A 13144-nucleotide genomic window follows, 5' to 3' on the forward strand; every position below is an offset into this window, starting at 1 on the left:
GCTCATCCCAAGTCAGAGCTGGTAATATGACTGTTCTTTGTGAGGAAAAGAGCTGGCATTTGCTGAATTTGTTTGAGGAATGATGGCCCTCAAAAACCTTTTCAATCTGATCAAACCTAATTCATTTACTCTTGTGAAAAATATCGCTTCATATTATACAATGATTAAAATATTAAGTTTTCAAATAATTGAAATTTATTTTCCATTTGGTTATTTTCTGAATTCATGGTATGCAAATTTGTAGTTTATTCAATTGACTCTAATAACAGTGGCCAGAGGGAGTAAGTCTGGGTCACCCAGGGAATTGGTTCTGTAATCTACCTCCTGAGATGAAAGTACTGCATAGCAGATCTGACTTATGGTTTCATTTGGATATTTCATCATTTTTCAAAGAGAAAAACAAAGATTACATCTAGCTCAGTGCTCCAGCTAGTACACATTGTGCCTTTGTGAAGATTATAGATTATTTACAAAAGTGGCCTCATTTCTTTATCTTTGCCTTTGTCCATGTCTCTTGCATTGTGACTTTTTGGCTCCTCCCATCAATAGCTGGAGTCTACTTCTCTTCCGCTTGAATCTAGGATGGCCATTTGCCTTGTTTTGGCCAATGGAAAGCAGGAACAGTCATGATGTGCCTGCTCTGAGCCTAGTCTTTAAGAGTCCCCACATACTTCTGTTGTCTTTGTCTTGGAACATGGTGCAGCCCTCATAAGATTAAACGAGGGCTAGATTGCTGGAAGATGACAGATGACAGACCGCATGGTACAGAGAAGATCCATCCCAGCTGAGGCTATACTAGACCACCAAGTCCTAGCTAACCAAGCTTTTGACTGCAGATGTGTGAGTGAGCTCAGCTGAAACTAGAAGAACTGCCCAGCTGAGCCCTGTCCAATTGCTAATTTGCAGAGTTATGAGCTTAGTAAAGATAGGTAGGTGATGTTTTAAGCCACTAAATTTGGGGATGATTTGTCATATAACAAAAGGTAACTAAAACAGTGAGAACTATAAAAAGGCACTGCTTTGAGTGGATGAATTGTTTAATAGCACCTCTTATTCTGATGCAGACCTTTCTGGAGCACACATTGTGACTATCTCTGTCCGGTATCCTAATGCAGGCTACAGAATTCACAATTGGAAACAATAGCCATGAAATCTAGAGTCAGGTAGCTGCCCTCTACCCTAGGCACAGCCATTTAGAAGTTGTGTGGTCTACAGGAGGGAACCTCATCCCTGAAAGCCAGTATAGTGCTTATACAGTTCAGATATTAGAAAGGACTCACTAGATACCACAAAGTGTACTATAGGGGCCAAGGGAGAGCTTTCCACTTGGCCCTCTGAAGGTTTGCTGAAAAATCAACTTGTAAAAGGCAGATTAATTGGAGAGAAGGCATACTAATTAATGTGTATACATGAAAGCCTTCAGAACAAAGACCCAAAGATACCGAGGAAATTGTCTATTTTTATGCTTAGATTCAACAAGGTATGGACAGGAATATAGAAACATGATTGGCTAAAGAGAGTATGATCTAGTGCTAATAGACTGGGTGAGGAAATCCAGGAGGGCTTTTCTGACTACATCCTTCTTGGCATCTCTGAGCGGCCGTCCTTCCTTCTGGGGGCAGGACAGAACCCTCTCAGGAATGGGGGGGTCTTAGGACCTACAGTCAAACAAGGTAGGTCAGAGAATTTCTTTATGGTTATAATAGTATCTTCAGATTTCATGGCTGGCTTTGTGGCAAACGGGTGGTGGTTTGTATGACCTGCCTTGGGGAAGACGGATGCTACTTTACATGACTAGCCTCAGGGGAAAACGGGACAGAGAAACAAGAGAGCAGGAGAAGTCAGAGAAAAACCTTTTCTTCTGAGGCCCTCAGTTTGGGGTATTGCTTTCTGAGCCCCAACAATACGAATGTGAGGCTTTTGTTTAAAGAGAAAGGATATGGTGCAGTAAGAGAAAATAAATGAGGGCAACATCAGGAGTCAGAGAGACATTCCAACAACCCAGAGCCCTTTCTTGCTTCCAGCACATAGGGCCGGGCTGAGTCATTGGCTTGAACATCAGGATCCGTATGACCAATCTTGGTTTGGGGAGAGTTCAGAGAAGTTTTCAATGCAGGGGTTCTCCTGAATCTCTGGTCATAACCAAGCTAGGCAAACCAGTTGGGGCAGTTGCAAACCTGCAGTAAAGTAACTTATTAGGAGGATTGTGAGGACAGTTTCTAACAATTAAAAAAAATCTTAACTTTCACTGCCCCTATCTTGGCCAAGAGTTCAGAAGCAGACCTCTAGCACTTTCAGAGATAAAGCTTTTTCCACTCAGCTGTGAATCAGTTCTATCTGCACAGCCTCATTTTCCGTATTTGTAAAATTAGGATAATTATAAACCTTTTCACAGGATTTTTATGGGGTTTATATGAGGTGATTCATGCAGAATACTTACCACAAGTACCTGGAACTTACTAAATACTCAAAAAATCTTCCACTGTTACTAAAGAGCACTCAACTAGGAGTCAGCAACCAGATTTGAGTCATGTGACTTCGGACACAACACTTCAGCTATCTGTGCCTGTTTCCTCATGTTAGGGAAGTCATGATTAGGCTACTCCTGTCTGTGATTATCTCATGATCATCTTTAATGCAACAAGAGCCAAGCAAGAGCATCGTTCTATAGTTAGTTCACGCAAGTTAGCATCTAGCAGGTGAAAAGGCTAGAAAAAATTACTTTTCTTTATTCCTAATTCCAAGAGAGTTGTGCATAAATTCTCTGGACAATCTAGTGAGCAGTTTTCCAAAGTAGATGGCCTGAAGGCTCTAGTTTTAGAAAAGGCCATCAAGAGGTTTGAGAAACTTTGGAATTGAAAGTCTGGGCATCACAGAGAATAATCCTTTTAGGACCACTCTGGTGGTGGGGACACACTAGATTCATGAACCATTGGTAACTATGGAGTTTTCCCTAGTGGTTGGTAGACTGCTAGAGACCTTAGGTTGGGATATCACTTGCCAGAAACCCAAGGAAGGAATGAGTGAGGATTTTGGTTTGCCACAGTGCCCTTCTTAACTGATGCTTGGTTTCACCTCTGAAACAATCTTGACACCCTTGTGATGCTAACTGATGCCTAATCCCCCTAATTCTGCCCAAGGTATACCTTCTTGTGACCTGTATTCACCCTCTGTGCATCCACAGTTGCTAGGGCTAGACACTGAGTGGAAGTGTAGCTATTCCCTGCAGAAGGAGCTCAGTGATTAGGAGCAGAACTGATGATTTACAGCTAAGATTAGCAAATGTTTTGTAAAGGGCCAGATAGTAACTATTTTAGACTTTACGAGCCATACAGTTTCCGTCACAACTACTCAACTCTGCCATTGGTTATAGCACCACAGTAGCCAAAGATCACATGTCAATTAATGGGCATGTCTGCATTCCAGTAGAATTTTATTTAGAAAGTAGGGGCAGCTGGTTTTGGCCCTCAAGCTATAGTTTGCTGACTCCTGGTTTGGCAGAAATAAAATACATATATTGTTAAGGGCTCTGCAGCAGAGTGTTTTCAGGATTTCAGGGTCTTTTTTTTAACATGGAAGGAAAGTCTTGTCCATTTTGAAAATGATATAACATTATAAAGACATTAAGGTTAATCCTCAGAGTGGCATCATATAGACATGTTTCAGAAAATAACAGTAGCAGTCCAACGGGTGACTCCTCCAGGTACTGAAGATTATATTTGTTCTAGGTGGAAAGCTGGTAAGCCTCTCAAAATGAGAATGTTGGTAACACATAAAAGTTCACATCTGAATTAGATCTCTGACACAGAGAACAAAAGGCATTTTGAAACTTGAATACCTATAGAAGCCCCCTCAATTGCAAAGCTACTTGAGTTATAAGCAACAGTGAAACTCATCTCACTTAGTTATATGAAAAGAATTATATACACATAATATATAGAGAGAATTTATATATAGAGAAATATATATATATATACACAAACACATATAGAATTTGGCCATGGACTGAAGGTAATAAATACCATTTAATGAATGTAGTGTTTCAACATTAAAAATGAAGAAAAGGCCTGAAAAAAACCTGGAAGAGTTGACATTTTGATATTTAAAACTTTTATTGGGGAAAAAGTTTAAATGCTTTATGGTACAATTTGATTTTCCTGATTTTCAAAGCAGCCAATATATAGAAACTGTAGCCTCATTAAATCTAAAGAAATAAGAGAGTTGATCAATGTGCTCATTGGAAACATAAATAGACAGATGAAATATAAATACTTACTGGAAAATATTATTACATGCATAGTGTTTTCCCAGTCACTGTAACATTTATGTCCAAATTAATTTTATTTTAGGAATCAGGTAGATAAATTGTAATTTACTGCTTTTCACCCAAACTTGAATTGAAACGAATGTTAAAACCTATGATCTTTGGTTCATGGGTTAATTGAGAATCCTGAAAGGAATTTCTTCTGGAAATTTTAAAAATAGAATTTTTAAATCACTTGGCAACATAATTTAACATGTATAAAGTAAATATAAACTGCTAATAACTCCTCTATATTGTTTATTCTTTCTTCTTAAAGACTTCACTCTTAAAATACTGCATCATTAAGCAAGGTGCCCTTGTAGTCTGAAAACAACATATGGACAGAGTAAATATAATCCCGATTAAGCTCCCCGTTTTATATGGAATGGCAGTAGAGCCAGACATTTTAAATGCCTGCAACTTGTCAACTCCTAATTTGTGGTTTCCCATAGGACTAAGGTACCATAGTATATTTTTCCTAAGTACAGATGTTTGCCATTTTTAACCACAATAAATGTACCAAAAGTTTTTAAAGCATTATATTATCTACCTCATTTAAAGATAAACATCTGTTTGCTTTAAAATTGGAATAAAGTCTATGAATCATAGAACAAGTGACACACTTTATCGACCATATGCACAACGTCTAGAAATGGGCTAATTTTCAAAATTTATTGTGGACAGGCAATTATGTGCTTGAAATTTTGCAAGCCTATATGATTCATTACCTAGCACATTGAGGATTTTTGCATTAAAAAATTTTTTTAAGAAGCTGGTCACTTGGGCATGTATATTTTTTGAACTCAGTCACTAGAGGTGTAGCCAAAATGAAAGGCAACTGAAATCCTTCTATGTTTATGAAGCAGAAATTATGATCATCAGAAAAGGCATCTGTAGACATCAGGATGCTGACAAAATGAATCTTCATTCCTTAACGTTAACCAGGAAAATAGATGTTTCAGAGGATACAAGCTCTGACCTTTTAAAATGTTAAGAAGGATCCACATCTTAGGCCAGGCACAGTGGCTCACACCTATAATCCCAGCACTTTGGGAGGCCGAGGCAGGAGGATGGCTTGGTGCAGAAGTTGTATCTGTAACCTGGGTTGTATCCTCATCTGAAAATTAAAATCCAGGCTACAAATGGGGAAAGTTATACATTATAATTTCTGCAAAATTTGAGTTTACCTTTTATGACCCTGTGTGGTCTGTGACATGGAGCAGAAAAAACTTGCAAACCTGTTTTTTGACAAAAGATTAGAATGTGATCTTCCCTTGCTATGTTTAATAAGCCGACCAACCAGTTTGTTTAGAGGTAAAATTAAATTACGATTGGGGAATCTTTCTGACACTCACATAATTTACATAAAAGGCATATACACACCTGGCTGGAAGAAGCATATTTAGGTATTTAACTTTTTGTTTGGTGGCTATCTCCAAATTGTTTTAATTTCTAGCAGAAGACTATACTAACATCCACTTTCAAGAATGTAGGTGCATCTGGTAGAGATTAGAAACAGGTTTCTCTAGGTCTTTAGATAACTGGTACTTTTCTGATGTGTGTAAGGTGGAATCAAAATCTGTGGTTCTGGGTTATCCTTTCCCATTAAAAGATCCTTTTTCTATACTGTGCAATCCAATACTTTTATTGGGAGATTATGGAAAGGGCCTTCACCTCTTGTGCCCTCTAAATCACAAAATATTACCATAGTATCACTATCTGCCTTACAGTGGAAAGTAAGTTTGACAGTAAGCTTTATCCTCACTTTTGGTCATATTTTCTTCTTTCAGGGAAGCAACCAGTTCAGCATTAAAATGGTTTAAATGTATGAGATAACTGGAGTCAACCTAGTTATTTAATTTGCATGCAAATTCATGCACATTCGCTTGCATTGCAGCGTTCCTTTCCTTTCTCTCTTGGATTTGTGTCAGGGCCAGGCCATGTATTTGGTGCTGGAAATCATCTCTCCCTCAATAACCTGCCTCAATGGTAGTGCAGTGTTCCCTAATATGGGCACTGCCAAGTCAAGTGTAGTGCCAATACTTATGTTATGCAAACTTATTCTAAGTGTATACTTTATGTAAAGGTGCACATTCTTGGGAGATAAAGCAAGTTTTTGCATCCTCTAAGTTACTAAGCCTCCCTCTGTTCCTCTGTGTAAATAGATTTGGTATTCACAGAACCGTCTTCATTGGTTTTAAAAAAAAGCCGACTTATATATAGGAAGTAACTAGAAGAGGTGTTTTGGCCCTTGTAATTCTTAACTCTGATTTCTAATTCTTTCCATTAAATTTGACAAACCTTCATTGTGCACCTGTTATGTGCCCACTGTGCTGTGAGAATGGATGAGACACGGCACCTGCCCCAAGGAGCTTACAGGCTGCAAGGAGAAAGAAGCATAAACATAGCTCTAGTACATCTCAGACAATTACTATTACTTTTCTGTGAAAATGCATCTTTTAATAATGCCAGGTATTGTTCTGAGTCCTTGATATATGTTAACTTGTTGTATCCTCACAATAACACTATGCAGATTATTATCCTATTGTACGTAGATACAATTGAGGTTAACTAACTTTTTGACAGTCAGAGTTCCATGCCTGCTTCATTGGTACCTAACTCAAGGGGTTATTTGTGTCACATTTTCCTGGGGAAAGCACTGCATTTGATTCAGAGCTCTGCGTTCAGATGCGCACCCTTCTTTTCTTTTCTTTCTCTCTCTCTCTTTCTTTCTTTTTTTTTTTTTCTTCCTTTGTTTCTTTCTTTTTTTGAAGCAGGGTCTCACTTTGTCACCTAGGCTGGAGTGCAGTGGTGCAATCACACACAGCTCACTGTAGCCTCAACCTCCCAGGCTCAAGTGATCCTCTCACCTCAGCCACCTAAGTAGCTGGGACGACAGGCATGCACCACCATACCCAGCTAATTTTTTAACTTTTTTGTTAAGATGAGGTCTCGTGATGTTGCCCAGACTGGTCTCTAACTCCTGTGCTCAAGCCATCCTCCTGCCTCAGCCTCCCAAAGTGCTGGGATTACAGGCATGAGCCACTATGCCTGGCCTATGATGTGCGTCTTTCTTAACTTGACATTATTTATAAAGCTTTCTTAGTTTTATATAATCATTTCTTTGAAAATAAGACACTGCCTCTTACCCAATACAAGGTATGTATTATGAGCCTGCTTCCCCTTGGTGTCTGAGTCTAGCCTACTCCCATTTCCTAGGGCCATTTCTCGCCCTGCTGAATGCTTTCACTTTCAGCTATTTTCTACAAATTCCGGGGCACTCAAACCTCTGTTTCCACCAGGAGACTGAGTATACTGGTTACCTGCTCCTAAGGGCACATTTTATCTTCTCTTTTTCTTAGCCTCTCTATTGCATTAGCCCTGAAGGCTTGTTTTGCATAATCACGAATTTCACTTATGCCTTTTCCCAAGCAAAGATGTAGTTCTCTTACAAGAAGGAACTACTATCCTCTTGAAGTAATTAGCTTCCTTTGTAGCCAGCTTTGACAATATCATTCATTTCCACTCAATCACCTTACTAATGACTCTAATTTACACAAAAGCATTGATTGCACCATTTCAAAGGAACAAATGGAGCTGCTTTAATGTCCATTCTTGGTGACTGTTTGCCTGGTTGGAGTTCTTTATTTAGAACTCCAAGGTTATATGCAAAACCTTTACTTCCCTGTGTGTGATTCACTTTTAGAAAATAAATTTTCTAATTTCTAGGATTTTTTTTTTTTTGGTCAAAAAGGCAGAAAACATGGCAGAGACCGAATGGGGGCCATTTGAAGTGGTTTTCTCCAAGTTCAAAGATAGGTGCCATAAGGACTTGCCTTCTTTAGATCTTGTTTTAGCTCCCTCTGAGGTAGCCAGTAGGATGCAGGATATATGTCTCTGTCCACTTTCAACTGGACAATTGTTGGAGCTCTGTAAGTTATTTGTATCTAGCAGTTGGCATAGCTACTTCTAGAGACCTAAATGTAACCATTAGCAATGTCCTTGACAAACCTCACCTTGGTAGCCCTGTGCTGGGTGGCTTATTTCTCTTTGGTTTACTCCTCAAGTTATAATGAGGTATGGGATTCAGAGAGCGGAATGCTGCCTTTACTATCCTAGACAATCCCTTCCAAGAAGAAGAAGATGTGTTTTCTGAGTAGAGTGGGACAGATATATCTTTTCTTAAGTAGAGGCCTAGAGTAGTACCTGGCATACTGCTGATTCATGTATGGAGCCACATCATTAAGCTCACAGACACCGTGCAGGAAGCCATAACATCTCACACTGGCAGGCTTATCTTGGGAGAAAGGCCAAAGGACCTTTCTCCATAACATCTATTATGGACTTTTAAAAACTAACTATGTTTTGGAATTAGCCAGACAAACTAATCCCATGCTGAGTCTGAAAGGTCACACAGCTGGTTCAGGAAAAATGTCCAACTTCAAAGTGAAGCTTTTCTGTTTAGCTGCAAGGACAGGAAAGGGGGATTTGAAAAGGCAAACAGTATGTTTGGCGGCTCAAGCTTTTGATGAAGAGGAGCAGTGGAGTGAACCAAGAAAAGTGGTCTGGCAGAGTAGCAGATTTGAATGAGATAATATTAGGGGAGTATGCTGGCTGGGCTTGAGTGGGACTGAATGCTGGAAAATGATATATTTTTGTGTGTTTTAGGAGAAAGCAAGTGAGCACTGTAGAAAAAGTTGAGTTTTAAGAGGTCAGGATGTATAGAATAAATGAGTGGAAATCTGTAGACACTTTGACCAACAAGGAAGCAATTATAGCAATTCAAACACAACCCCAAATTATCATTAAATCCATGCAGTATACACTCCTAGCCTCATGATTAATGCCAAAATTAAAGGTGATCTTTTTGTAGCCAAATGTTCATTAAAAGACTTTTCTGTATAATTATTAGCTCAATATTTTTTCATTGCAAAAATTAAGTAAAAAGATATCATTACTGTCATTGTTCAGGAATAGTGGGCTATGTAGAGCTGTTAATTGAGGATCCAGAGAGAAATCGCATGTACCTGATTAGGAAAACTACATTTAGGGTTTATAAAGAATGCATACATATTTCAGGACTATACTGTGTAATATTTTAAGTGTCTAGTTTATAAAATTTGTTTGGAATATGAGACTGAAGAAATGAAGTATTTTTTATGAACTGTCTAGATCAAGTAAGATAAGGAAATAGCCAGGGGCTTTTTTTTTTCCTTATTAGGTATTCTAATAACAAATATGCCTTTGAGCTTAATGACAGCTGAAGTGCTTTCCAGCAATGATTTATACTCTCCAGTCCACTTAGGATGGGTTGTGAGGTCCACTGTGGCTTCACAAAATGAACCTTGAGGAAGATTGACCATTAGAAAAAAGACAATAGGTGAAAATAGTTTTTTTTTGTTTTTTTTTTTTGAGACGGAGTTTCACTCTTGTTACCCAGGCTGGAGTGCAATGGCGCGATCTCGGCTCACCGCAACCTCCGCCCCCTGGGTTCAGGCAATTCTCCTGCCTCAGCCTCCTGAGTAGCTGGGATTACAGGCACGCGCCACCGTGCCCAGCTAATTTTTTGTAATTTTTAGTAGAGACGGGGTTTCACCATGTTGACCAGGATGGTCTCGATCTGTTGACCTCGTGATCCACCCGCCTCAGCCTCCCAAAGTGCTGGGATTACAGGCTTGAGCCACCGCGCCCGGCCTGAAAATAGTTTTTTATATGGTTAGATTGTTTTATTGTTAGTTTCTGATGTGGCATTCTAGCTTCATGAAATAATATTATTTCATTCTGCATTTAGTTGATTTGATTTAGAAGCAAAGAGAAAAGGGCATGTATACTTGTCTCAGTCCATTTAAACTGCTATAACAAATTACCTTCACTTATAAACAACAGAAATGTATTGTTTACAGTTCTGAAGACTGAGAAGTCAAGATTAAAATGCCAACAGAGTGGGTGTCTGGTGAGGACTTGCTCTGCTTCAAAGATAGTGCCTTCTTTTTGCACCCTCACATGGTGGAAGGGGGGAACACTGTGTCTTCACATGGTAGAGTGTGACGGGGAGCTTCCTTCAACCTCTTTTATTAGGATGCTAATCCAATTTATGAGAGAGGACCCTGATGACTTAGTCACTTTCCAAAGGCAACACCTCTTAATCACACAATGGGGATTAGATTTCAACATGAGTTTTGGAGGGATACCTTCAGGCTATAGCAGTGCTCATGTGCAGAGGTTTGCCTAGTTGTAGATCTGTGTCCTAGACAGTATAGTCCTGTAAAAAAAGGGAGATGAAAAGCCGCTTGAAAGGAGACTTATCACATCTTCTGAATTTCTCTGCTATGATTTATAAACTGAAAATAATCATTCAACCATTCATTCATTCAGTAAACACTGATGGCGCAGCCATTGTAGGCATTGATTGAGCACCTATGTGCCAATCAGTGTGGTCAGTGTAATGCAAATACAAATATGGATCAGACAGTGTCTTGTCTGAAACAATTTACACACTATTGGGGGATACAGACAAGATTTTAAAAGTACAGATTGATAGATACTTAAGTGGATATAAAATATTTTAGAAATTTAGGGATGGTTGCCTAATGTTGCCCAAGTTAAGCCATTAGAAGGGAAGACACAGCTGTGGAATATGTACTATCTGGAGGAGCTTTGGCCAAGCAGTTGGTGCAGTCTTTAAGTTTTACAACAACCATCAATAGCATCATTATTTCCTTTTTATAAATAAGGAAACAGAGGTTTCCAGAAGTGAAGCAACTTGTACCAGGGCAAATGTCTAAATGAGTAGAGCCAGGATTTCTATCTCAGTCCCTTTCACTCCAGAGCCCACCTTGCCTATGTTCCATGTTGGATCTTGAAGGGTAAGTGGGAATTCACCAGTTAGTGTGTAAAGGAAAGGAAATTTTGGCCTGAGAACAGAGCATGTGGAAAGGTCATTAAGTGTCAAAAAGTTTTTCAGTTCGAGTTAAAGCATTTTAAGAGAAGGGCAGCAGGAGGGAAGGAGCTTGGGGGTGGAGAGACTGTCAGTAAAGCATTAAGCGCTACAATCCAGGCTGAACATCCATCTTGGGGCAGAACATTTTAGTTTAGTCTTATTTTAGAGAGGGTCACTTTTAAGGAATTTTTAAATTCAACATGGTTTCAATACAGACAAATTTAATTTATTGAACCCCAAATCGTGTTTTTTGAATGTTCCAAGGCATTTTTCTCATATTAGGACAGGATGCATATGATCGTTTATAGATACTAGGTTTCTGTGTATGTACCATAGTTTAACTACATGAAATTTGTTTTTGTTTCTTTGTTCCTTTGTTCTTGCCTTCATACCTCGATGTTTTACATCATCGTGTATTCTTTGCTCTTTACAACTTTAACCTCACTGGTGACATTCTCATTAGTCCTGGCTAACCTATGTCAAACCACTGTCCATGTTCAGGTACACAATTTGCAAATTCTTTAATTTCAGGCATATTTCATTCTTTCAGCATTCCTGGGAAAGTATGAAGTAAGAGATCAGGCATAGCCCGACCAACTTCTTGCTTACATACCACAGCATCATTGGAAAAGTTTAATGATTTTTTTTCTTTTCTTTGAGACGCAGTCTCCCTCTGTTGCTCAGGTTGGAGTTTCGTGGTGCAATCTTGGCTCACTGAAACCTCTGCCTCCTGGGTTCAAGTGATTCTTCTGCCTCAGCCTCCCAAGTAGATGGGATTACAGGCGTGCGCCACCACGCCCAGATAATTTTTGTATTTTTAGTAGAGACGGAGATTCACCATATCGGCCAGGCTAGTCTGGAACTCCTGACCTTGTGATCCACCCGCCTCGGCCTTCCAAAGTGCTGGAATTACAGGTGTGAGCCACCACATCCAGGCCAATGATATTTCTTAATAGACAAATTTGGATAGCAACCATACCCTCAATGACAAATGGGATTTTCCCTCTATGCATTCTAAAAGTTAAATCCAACCTCTCCTGAGAATTGTTCTTCTTGATAGATTGCAGTTTCACAGTACTTCTGTGCCATCTTCAACAGGCTTCCCACCAGTGACACTCAAGAACTGGGTTCTCAGATTGCCAAGTATTGCTTAGGCTCATTACAACCATGTTGCACCAATAGAGTGCTGATGGTATCATAAAAGTTAATAACCACTGCATAAATGTCAGTTTTTCCAGTGGAGGCGAATACAACATTTCAATACTCAGCATTTTTTAGACATGTTTAATCACTTGTATACATATTTAGTTATGAGTAAAATGGTCTATGAAGTATTATCAAAGAATAAAGAAGGCAAAAACTGACTTTATATGAGAGAGGAGAGAAAGAAAAACCAGCCTGGGAACAGTGAATGTCGATGCACATTTTGGGGAAACTGATGGGAACGAGGTCAGAGTAAGCAGTTTGTCCTTTAGTAGGCCAACTAGGGTTATCAAAGAGAACTATTACAGTTCTGAAGGATCTCTGAGAATCTTAAGATCTTAGCTGAGAAGCACATGTGACAAGTTGTCTCTGTGTAAGCTTGGCCAGTGTCCCCTACCTTAGTAAGGCAAGGTCTGTACAATTTCTCTCCTCAAAATGCTCATATTTTATAGTTAAAAAAATTATTTTTATGTAGTCTGTAGACCTTTATTTTAGGTTATTTTATTTTTTAGGGTTTTGATTTTGACATCAACATTGACTTTTCAATGGACTCCTAACTTTCCTCACCTTTGTTAGTTGCTTCACATTTTACAAATGTTCACCTGTGTAACAAATGGTCTACCTAAATGAGCTGTTTAATGAGGTGACTTTTTTGTCTCCCCTTGACTACACTCAGGTATCCCAGTCATGTCAGTTGA

At 39.1% G+C, this 13144-nt stretch overlaps 1 protein-coding gene across 16 annotated transcripts in view; it reads left to right on the forward strand.

Moving 5' to 3' along the window:
* The window catches only part of FRMPD4 (FERM and PDZ domain containing 4), a 908838-nt gene that overhangs the window by 501912 nt on the left and 393782 nt on the right, over positions 1-13144 (forward strand). The window lies entirely within an intron of this gene.

Source organism: Callithrix jacchus, chromosome X (assembly GCF_049354715.1).
Source record: "Callithrix jacchus isolate 240 chromosome X, calJac240_pri, whole genome shotgun sequence".
Taxonomy (NCBI): Eukaryota; Metazoa; Chordata; class Mammalia; order Primates; family Cebidae; genus Callithrix; species Callithrix jacchus.